Source organism: Austrofundulus limnaeus, unplaced genomic scaffold (assembly GCF_001266775.1).
Source record: "Austrofundulus limnaeus strain Quisiro unplaced genomic scaffold, Austrofundulus_limnaeus-1.0 Scaffold27, whole genome shotgun sequence".
In the NCBI taxonomy this organism is placed as follows: Eukaryota; Metazoa; Chordata; class Actinopteri; order Cyprinodontiformes; family Rivulidae; genus Austrofundulus; species Austrofundulus limnaeus.
The window spans coordinates 2643224-2652941 of NW_013952429.1; the positions used below are offsets into that span (position 1 = coordinate 2643224).

At 39.2% G+C, this 9718-nt stretch overlaps 1 protein-coding gene across 5 annotated transcripts in view; it reads right to left on the reverse strand.

Moving 5' to 3' along the window:
• The window catches only part of ntn1a (netrin 1a), a 60233-nt gene that overhangs the window by 48491 nt on the left and 2024 nt on the right, over nucleotides 1–9718 (reverse strand). The window lies entirely within an intron of this gene.

Here is a 9718-nt window from a genome sequence, read left to right on the forward strand (position 1 = left end):
GTATAACATTTTAACATGATATAAAACTCAAAAAAGTTGATTTTACATGATATTGCCCCTTTAAAGGGCAACTTTATCGATCATATAAATCATGTTTAATTAAAAAAATTTTATAAGTGCTTCTAAATAGGTTCAAAACAAAAAGATAATGGGTGTGAAAAGTCTGTGAAATCGAGTGTTATCCCGTGCTAACCTGTAAACTACGAGTTTGTACTTGGAAGCTAGAATTTAAGGTTCAAGTAAAAAAAAAATTTAACTGGATTGTTTTTAATCTATATTCCTTGTCAGAAATTTAACGTGTTTGCAAAAATAGTAGTGACAGAAGTGAAAACAAAATGTTTATCACTGCACCTGTCAGTTTGYATTCAATTAAATCCCTTACTCATATTGTAATAAACTAGCTCTATTGGGAAACATTTTGTAAAATGTTTTAAAATTTGTGTTAAAGTAGCAGCAGCTCACTTTTCCTGATGGTTCCACCTGAACTGACCGTTACCCTGGATTTACACTGCGTGTGGCTCCGCTCCGCTGCGAAGCAAAGAGCTGCTCTGAGAGACATGCTCAGGAAATGTGAGCCAGTGATAACTGTGGAAATCAGACCAAATTCAGTCATTCTGTGGAAGACTGCCTTGAAACAACATCTACAAACTGCACTGCTGTTGTCTTTTTGAAACTTCTGATTTCAGAATAAAATCCACGTTTTTTGTATTTTGTGTGCATGTTGCATGCTGTCATCTGCTTCCCAAACAAAAATATGTATTTTGACAGCATGTATGTGTAGACATCGGCCATACCACCCTGAACATGCTAGATCTGGTCTGATCTTGGAGGCTAAGCAGGGTTGGGCCTAGTTAGTACTTGGATGGGAGATATAAAACTCAATAAAGGGGTTGTGCCCACATTAGAWAAAACAAGCAAGAGAAAGTCTTTGAGCATATTAGGTTATAGGTTGCCTTCCAAAAAGGGATGCCAAAATAATGTTGAWATTTTTTAATATAGACAAGATTTAAACTAAATTTAGTCGGTCTTTGATAAATTATTTTGAAAATACAGATGTTGCCTGTTGTTACAGAGTGATCTTTGTAGATGAAAGTATCAAATCTAATTTTGGCAGATGGCTGTGTGCGCACTGCCCTGCGGATGCAGTGTAAATGCTCTCATTGATTATGAGTGTGTTTTTACTGTGGAGGTGCAGGAGTGGTGCAGAATGGACGCAATGTAAACTGGGGCATAGCATCTGAATCTGGTCAGAATTAAGACATGATTTCTTCAAACTGGTCATTCAGAGAGCTATCTCCAACAGGTAAGATAGCAAATGTTCATGATGTTTTCACAGAACCTCACTCCAAAAGATCTGAACTACAGCTTTGATTTTTCCAGAACTTTGCTATRAAGCACCCAAAGTGTTACTCTGAATGTTGCATTTAGAGAAGTGATGGGTAAAACTGTGCTGGGATAAAAAGAGCAGACGATGTCTTGCCTGATTAGCCTCTGTCTCCTCTGTGTTCCTGCATCTATTCAGTGTTGTAAATCACAATCCATCGGAGGGACAGGCATGGTGTGATGAGCCGTGCACTGGAGCCTCTTTTGTTTAATGTGTGAACACAAGCTCATTTTGTCTGCTGTGGGTTTTAATTACCCTGAATCATTTGGTTTCCCTGAACTAACCCTTTCCATGGCCCAGAAACACCCTCTCCCCCCCCACTCTCACTCTTTCTCACATACACACTTCATTAAACTGCATTTCATGCCAAACCCACAACACACAGATATCCTATGAGCTTTCACTACGGCATCAAGTCACCAATTAATTCATTAACCAACACGTCAGCAGGCGCTGAAAAGCTGCTCACATCCTGGATAAAATTACTGTTTGCATAAACACTCACTGGCGCACACACACACACACACACACACACACACACACACACACACACACACATTCAGGAACAAATATGCTTTGTGATAACAGGCACAAATAAACACTGTCATGATATGTGTATTTCAGTTATTGTTTGATAATTCTTTGTGTTTTAAATCAAGTTTTGTTTCTGTATCTTGAGAAATTCTTGTTTATACCTGATCAGTCCTTCTGTTGTGTCACTTCTTCCCTCTCTGTTTAGTCTAATCTGTGTTTTTATGTTTTTRGACTTTACCGTTAGGTTTGTTTTGGTATTATTCTGTCTTCTCCCTGTAACATTTCCTGCGTAGTTTCTCTTACTTCTCTCTATCTGTTCTAATGCTGCATTCTAGCTGGACTCTGTCGGAATTGCAGACTTCCAAGTCGGAAATTTCAACTGGACCAACCGCTGATGTCCTAATTTCAGGTCAGGAAGTGGGTGCAACACGACTGACCTCGCTTGACTTCATCATTTCAAGATGGCTGCTCCTCGCATCAACAATGAGCMAAACTCTTACTTTTACTCTTTTTAATGCCACATACAGTAGCTCACAAAAATAAGCCATTTCTTGCTCAAAGTATAACGGCTACAACAATAACACCTTGTGAGACGTTCATCCTCCTCTGAAACGTTCTTCAAGTTTTGTTTAGTAACTTTTATACTTCATCGKAGTAAGAACTATAAAAGCTTTGTGGCGAGCGTTCATCTTTTTTCAATGTTCAAACAAGCCAAACACTGTCAGAGAAGTGACGTCAGAACGACTTCACGATTTTTTGCAACTGGAATTCAGCATCATCTGTTCAGCCTCCTTAGTGTTTTTTCTTTTTTAGCCCACCTCTCTCACATGTTCGCAGTCAGTAATCACCCAGGTGCCTCCACTTTCCATTTACCTCTGATCTATTTATTCTGTCTCACTATTCACCAACTTGGGATTATTGGTGGCTTTGTTTTCTCTGTGAATCCTTCGATTTTTTTAAAGTGTTGTTGCCACATCAGCTTTTTCTTTTGTTGATTAATAAAAAAAAGTTTATTTTTCAAGATCGACATGTTTGTCTGTATCGTTGGGTCCAAAATTCTCTACCAACAGCAACACAAGCAAGAACTAATTCAGCAACAAGTTAAAGCCATTAAACAGTCAACTATCAGCAGCAAGGACCACATATTAACCATTAGCATGACCTTTTTCCTCCTGAAACAAACACCTTCAACATTTCCTTCAGCCCAGAATCTGCATCTAAGTTGACCAGCCATGAACTGCCTCTCTGCACAGATGGCTTCCAAAATAAAATCTAGCTTAAGTTTTCATTGCTATTAAAAAAAATCCTTCAAAAACATTTTGCCAATGGCTAAAACTCTTCGTCCTCTCTTGACAAACTGAAAGCATTAAAACGAGCTGCAGAAGTGTGTGCACGTTCATAATGATGATAATGATGGCGACCAAGTTTCAGACATGCTTGGAGTTTGTAATAAAGCAGTCATGGTAAGTTGGAGCTGCCATGAGGGTGACAAGAGGAAGTGAGCGCAGGCCAGAAGCCAAAAGCGTAACGCAATACCACTTTCCTTCACAGGCAATATGGCTTCCTACCAAACTGCTAAACAAGACTGAGGCCACGTTTGTGATGCGAGCGGAGGGGCCTGCGCGCACACAGACGCCGGCTCGAAGCGTCGGCTCGCGCTTGCAAGCAGGGTCTGTGTTTAATTATGTGCCGTAGCCAAAGCAATGAAACAAAACCACAGCCGCAGAACGGCTCGCTTTGCCCCACAGGACACTGAGCTGAACAACAGATCCACAAGCTGGGAACCTTCACTGTGGAGTTTTGCCCTTTTTGACAACCGAACGCATTCCATCACCTTGAGCGGTGCAACCTGAGCTGCGTCGAAAACAGAGTGGGAAAAAAAWTATCTAATTCTTGACATGATGCAGGAAATATAGAAAATACTTAGTCATGGGCATACATGTACAGTRACAGCCTCTCCTGTAATTCTCTTCCAACACAAACACACATGTTCTATCAAAGCTTTTTTCACACACATTTATAAATACAGTATATATATGTATAAACTAACTCTACCCCCTTTCAAAAGGCGTGTCAGAATTTATTATCTGAACAAAAGTGGAATTCAGTCCAAACTGAACGGCTTCTTGAACAGGCTGCATGACAAGCAACAACAAGCTCCAAGATTCCAGCCCAGAAGAGCTGCTGCCAAACTCTGACGGTAATAGCTTCAAGATCTCCCATCCTCTGACAGGCTCAAGAGGACCGACATTATTTGTCACAGCTAGAGCTTCCATTTGAGGGAAAATGACTGCGAGTGGGAAAGATCTCACTCCTGGTGTTTGGTTTGACTCAAGAGAGGCAGTTTAAAGGAATAGATCATTTTAAAGTGGGGTTCTATGAATATGTCTCACTTGTTTTAGATGGCTATTAGAACAAGTCCAGCAGGACTGACAGCTGAGAGGGACCCAAACCATAGTGGACTGCTGTTCTCCTAACAACAACCCCAATCTCCAGCATCATGCAGATCATGAACAAAAAAGGAAAAAAAAAAGGCTGCTGTCAATCAGAAGTAAAATGGTTATTTACACAGAAGTTCTTCATTGCAAGTGCAAATAGCGGCATCAGCAGCAAGTTACAACAGGATTTTATAACAAAATAATATTTTTAATTTCAAGCTTTATTTGCTGTGTCTCAGTTCAGGGGCTGTGTCCTTGGAAAGCTGCATTACATCACCGCCCCGCGCCRAAGGCTGTCCCAATTCATTGGCTCCTTCTCATGACAAAACCCTGAAAATGAAAGGTGACCCTTCACTGCTGAGGATGTCCCAGAATGCATTGTGTCGTCAGCAAACTAAACAGAAAAACAAAGACAGCCTTTTTTTATGAAGTCGACCTTGTTTGAGAATTCATCTAAACTATTTGTTTTTGAATGTATTTTTAGCGATTTAGCTGATTCAGCTGATGAAATTTAATAAGATGTTAAATAAAATGCAATTACAAGTACTAATACTAGAGCTAAACATAAATTACCTTTATTGTTATTATTTATCAGTCTGATAATGGGGTAGTAGTCACGCAAATACACCATCCAAAGACTACACCATCTCATTTCACAGCCATTTTATGTGGCCTACATAGACTGCGTAGGCCAGGGCTATTCAACTGGCAGCCCACGGGCCACATCCAGCCCGCGAGTGACCAAAATGCGGCCCGCCAACTGGTTCATTCATCTCTTAAGCCCAGACCCCCAATTTTCTACTTTAATTACTTCTTTTAGTTAGACATTTTAGTTAGAATCTTGGCTAGAAGCTGGTAAAAACTATTTCTAAGCATAATCACGACAGTTAAAACTAAGCAGTTGAAGATAAAACTATGAAAGTGAAAATAAAATTGGTTTAAAAAAGTTGGCAAGTCAGAGATGTCAAAATATCATTTGTGTTAAATAAGAGGTATGATGTGTTATTTTTGTTTTTGATATTGTTTTATTATCACTAGATTTATTACGTAGGGTTCTGTATGTTATATTCATGATTAAATGCAGCAAAATAGACTATTTCAAAGGTAACAGATCTTTGGTTTATTTACATAATAACTAATTGCTGGATGTTCGGCCCCTTATCTGTTGGTCTGCATTAACCGTGGCCCCTGGAGCAGTTTAGTTGAATAGCCCTGGCGTAGGTTATGAGGTGGGCAGCAGTCTAGGTAGGCTACAGCCCCTGATTTGGGACACACTGGGTTCTTACAATGAATCTTTGTAGCACTTCCTGTGGCAGCTACTGTGGATTCAGCAGGACTGGCGCTGTATCTCTGGGGAGAAGCTTCTATTTTCAGTGTTTTTACAAATTTTTCTGAAGCCCAGACATTTTCTGACAAAAACGCTTACAGGATGTCATTCTCTGAGATTTGTCAGCGGATCTTGTCAGAGATGTTCGTTTTGTGCTCACTGGATCCCCAGTTCATGCAGCTGAGGGACTCTGGCTCTGTGGAAACTCTGATCTTTACCAACACACCTCCAAGTTGTCAGCCAGACACGTGTGAGCAATTCAGAGCTGCGCTGCAGGTTTTTCATGATTACACCGTGTGTGCCTCCGCTGGCTGCCTTTTTTAGTGTTTCATTCCAGCACTTGATGTAGCACGCCGCCAGCACTGCTTACAGTAAGAGCTGGCTCTGTGACCGTGTTCCTGTCCGTTTGAGAGATACAGCAGGACTCTGAATCTAAAACAGAAGGCTGAGCTGGCCGTGTGGACCATGTGCAACTTATTTCTGCGTCCGTTTACAAAACCAGTCATAAACACTGATAAGAGCTCATGGAAACAGGTTCTTGAAGTGGAAAGGAAGCCAACCCCCACAACTGAAGTGAAAATCTGAAATGTGTGGTTGTGCATGTGTGTGTGTGTGTGTGTGTGTGTGAGAGAGAGAGAGTAAAGTGGCAAAGGTGAGGTCAGTGAGACGGTGCAAAGTGCACAGCTACTTTAGTCGGTTTATCCTCAGTCTTGTTTGCTGTGAGCGAGTCTAATGATGCAGCCTGTCGCCACCTTTGAAGGATGCCGGTTCATAAAGGAGCGCGACGGTGAGCTGTTTAAACTTCAACCAGAGCTYCAGCAGCAACGGCTCCGAACAAACAAAAACAGCAGGAAAACATCCGAGGAAGGCTCTGTGCAACATCTCTGCTCTTCAGCTCCTTTAAACAAATGTGACGCTGCACTTGTTGTGCACGACGCTGTTTAACATCATCTTAGCTCAGGGATCTGCAACCTGCGCCTCTCACTGGCAGGGCAACAACATGGGAGCAGATCCACCGACAGCTCACACTGAGCATCACTGAAGAAGAATATGGGAGAGTCTCAGATAGGAGGAGCTGGACTGCAGGGCCTGATATGATCCATAMCTACTGGCTAAAGAAACTGAATGTTCACCATTGACCCTACCTAGAGGTAGAAATGAACCAGAACATGGGTCAAAACCTGAGCTGAAGCATGCACTGACACCCCTGTAAGATGCATGATTTATTTGTGTGCTAGTCTAATTCGAATATAACCATGAAGGTGGCATTTCCTTTTTATTAAACACAACAGCACATTTATATTGCAGCTGGAATTGTTGGTGTGATATTCGATGCTATTATTGCTGCTGCATCATTATTAATCTCATGCAGACCCACCACAAACAGACAGGATATGTTCAACAGATACTAATATAATGAAAATAGATTTAAATATCATCATGCTAACAAAAGTTTAGGTCAAGTGTTAAAAAAGGTCGTCCTCCTTTCTGCACATGAAACTAACCAAAAAGCCATAAAAACATTTCTCTGCTGCAACGTTTCTCAGCATCTTTTACTTAAACAAACACCAACAAAATCTGCCTTTTTTTTTTCAGATTTTTGCTGCAACAACAGCCAACACCTCTGAGGTGAGACTAAAACTGGACTCTGACACGCYGAAGCTTTCTGGTTGGTTAACTCATCACATCAGAAGCTTTTTGCTTTTACTGCAGGGAGTCAATAAGCCAAATGGATGGAGATGCTCACCGAAGAGCACCTCGGACATCCTGACGGAGTTAATCAGTAAAGTGCATTAAAGCAGAGACCAACCGGCATCTTTAAAAGTGTTTATTTATTTATTTATTTACTTATTGTTGTTTTTTGTGATTTTTTTGTAAATTTGAAACAGTTAATGAGCTAGTATCAGCTTCAGTTGTTGCACAACCAACTAAAAAAACCTCAGATGACAGAGAACAGAATAAACTCTTCTTCTTATGCAACATTATTCACTTTCCTTAATTCAAATTTCTTCTTCTCTTCAATAGAAGACCATATGCACACATCTTATGTTTTCTCTACAGAAAATGTGACTATTGATAGTCACATAAAATGCATATTATGATGTAATTTCATTTTAAGCAAATAAAATAGTATTTTTTCTTTTTTTTAGCCTCTAGTATACTAAAAGATACAAAAACTCCAAATATCCAAGCATTTATTGTCTAATATTTGACTAATTTAGTCAATTTTTTTGCTAGTTCTTCCTAAATGCTGTAATAAAATAAATAATCAAGATAGTGTAGGGCAGTTTTGTTGGTGTTTAAAATAATTTCCCAGCTCATATTTTAGGACATGCAGGCTGGAGCTTCAAATGCATTAAAAGCCTCCTTTTTTTTAACTCGCTGAGTCATGTTTGTGTTTTAATAAACTGTCTTTTGTTAATGTTTCTGCAGGTTCTGCTTCAGGAACAGACGACCCTCGCTAACAGAAGAGGTGGACGTGTCCTGCAGCTGTCAAACAACATGAAGCTGTTTTCTCCAGCGGAGCTGCAGGCTGAACAGGAAAAAATAAAAGCTGAGTTTGTCTTTCAGTGATTGCAGGAGTCCCACTGAGCCTTTAGACCCCCATGTCTGTCATCAAACACCTTTCTGCTCCTTTTCGTTTTGTTTTCGCTGCGCAACTCATCAAATATCAGATTACAGAAACTACAGTTTCCCAATGTTCAAGTGAAATAAACTGAGAGCAAAAACAGTGTTGAGAACGTTCCAGTTTTCATGAAAATAAAAAGCAGCAGGTTTTCTAAACGTGACAGCTTTTCCAACATAACTTCTCACTCCAGTCACCAGTCTGAYGCTCCTGCCTCGTTTTTACCTTGAATCTCAAATGCAGAATTTTAATCCTCGTTTCTTAGAATCTTTGAAAACAAGCTTACATAATTCTGAAGGAGAAATAAATCTGCAGAAACTTTCACTCAGCTGGTGCTGCTCACGGATTTAACATCACAGAGGACATTTTTTACCTGTTTTGTTGGAAATAAAACTCTTCCCTGTGGTGAAACATAATCACAAGCTGCAGTCATTAAAGTTTAGACTTATTTAAGTTTGTTTTGTTTTTCATCATAATGACTTCAAAGAATTGTTGCATAGATGCAAACTGTACTAAGAAACCCTCTAAATTAAAACAAGAAATAATTTAATCACGACTTTTCTATTAAATAATAGAAAATCTTAATATTTCTTAATATATCTACGCTTTTCAACTGATATTATTTGATTCGCTTCGTTTGGCTTAATGTCAAAAACACTGTACAAAATCCATCTCTAAAATAGATAAATAATAAATAATAAATTAAAATATTAACATCTTCAGTCAAAGCTGGGGTGTTTTTAAAGTCCAGTTCTTTTGCTGCAGACCCATCTTTAGCTGTAACAAGTCAAACCGGTCATGTTTTTCAGCTAAAATGGATGAAAATGACATGAGAATTGTTTTTTCCTCACAGCTGCATCCTGATGCAGCTCAGATAATTAAACAGTATATCCACATTCAATACTATAACAATAATAACCAGTGAGAGGTGTCTGCAGCATTCTGCACTGATGAAGGTGTGGAAACACAGAGTGCGACCTTTATCTCACTGCACCTGYCAACCAAGGAAATAAAGTTGTGGTTTTAGTGTAGTATTTTAATTTCAAACTTGTTTTTATTGTTCTAATAATTTATTTAAATGTCTGAGTATAAGTCTACACACACACACAGCCTCCCATAAGATGAAAGTTTAATTGATTTTTTAAACTACATTAATTTGTTTAATTAGATGCTTTATTTGACATGTAATTCAGACACTAATATATTTAAAAATATAGAATTAAAGTTTATTTTTATCTAGGCCCATTTACACTGACAACTGTCGCTCAAGAAATAATCATTTTTGGGGGGAAAGGGGGGGGGGTTTCTCAGCTAATTAGGGGTGTTCAGTGTTGTTCCAGAGCAATAAAAATAACTATTAGCCAACAGAATTATTTAAAGGGTTCAAAATAATCTTCAAAGATGTGTCC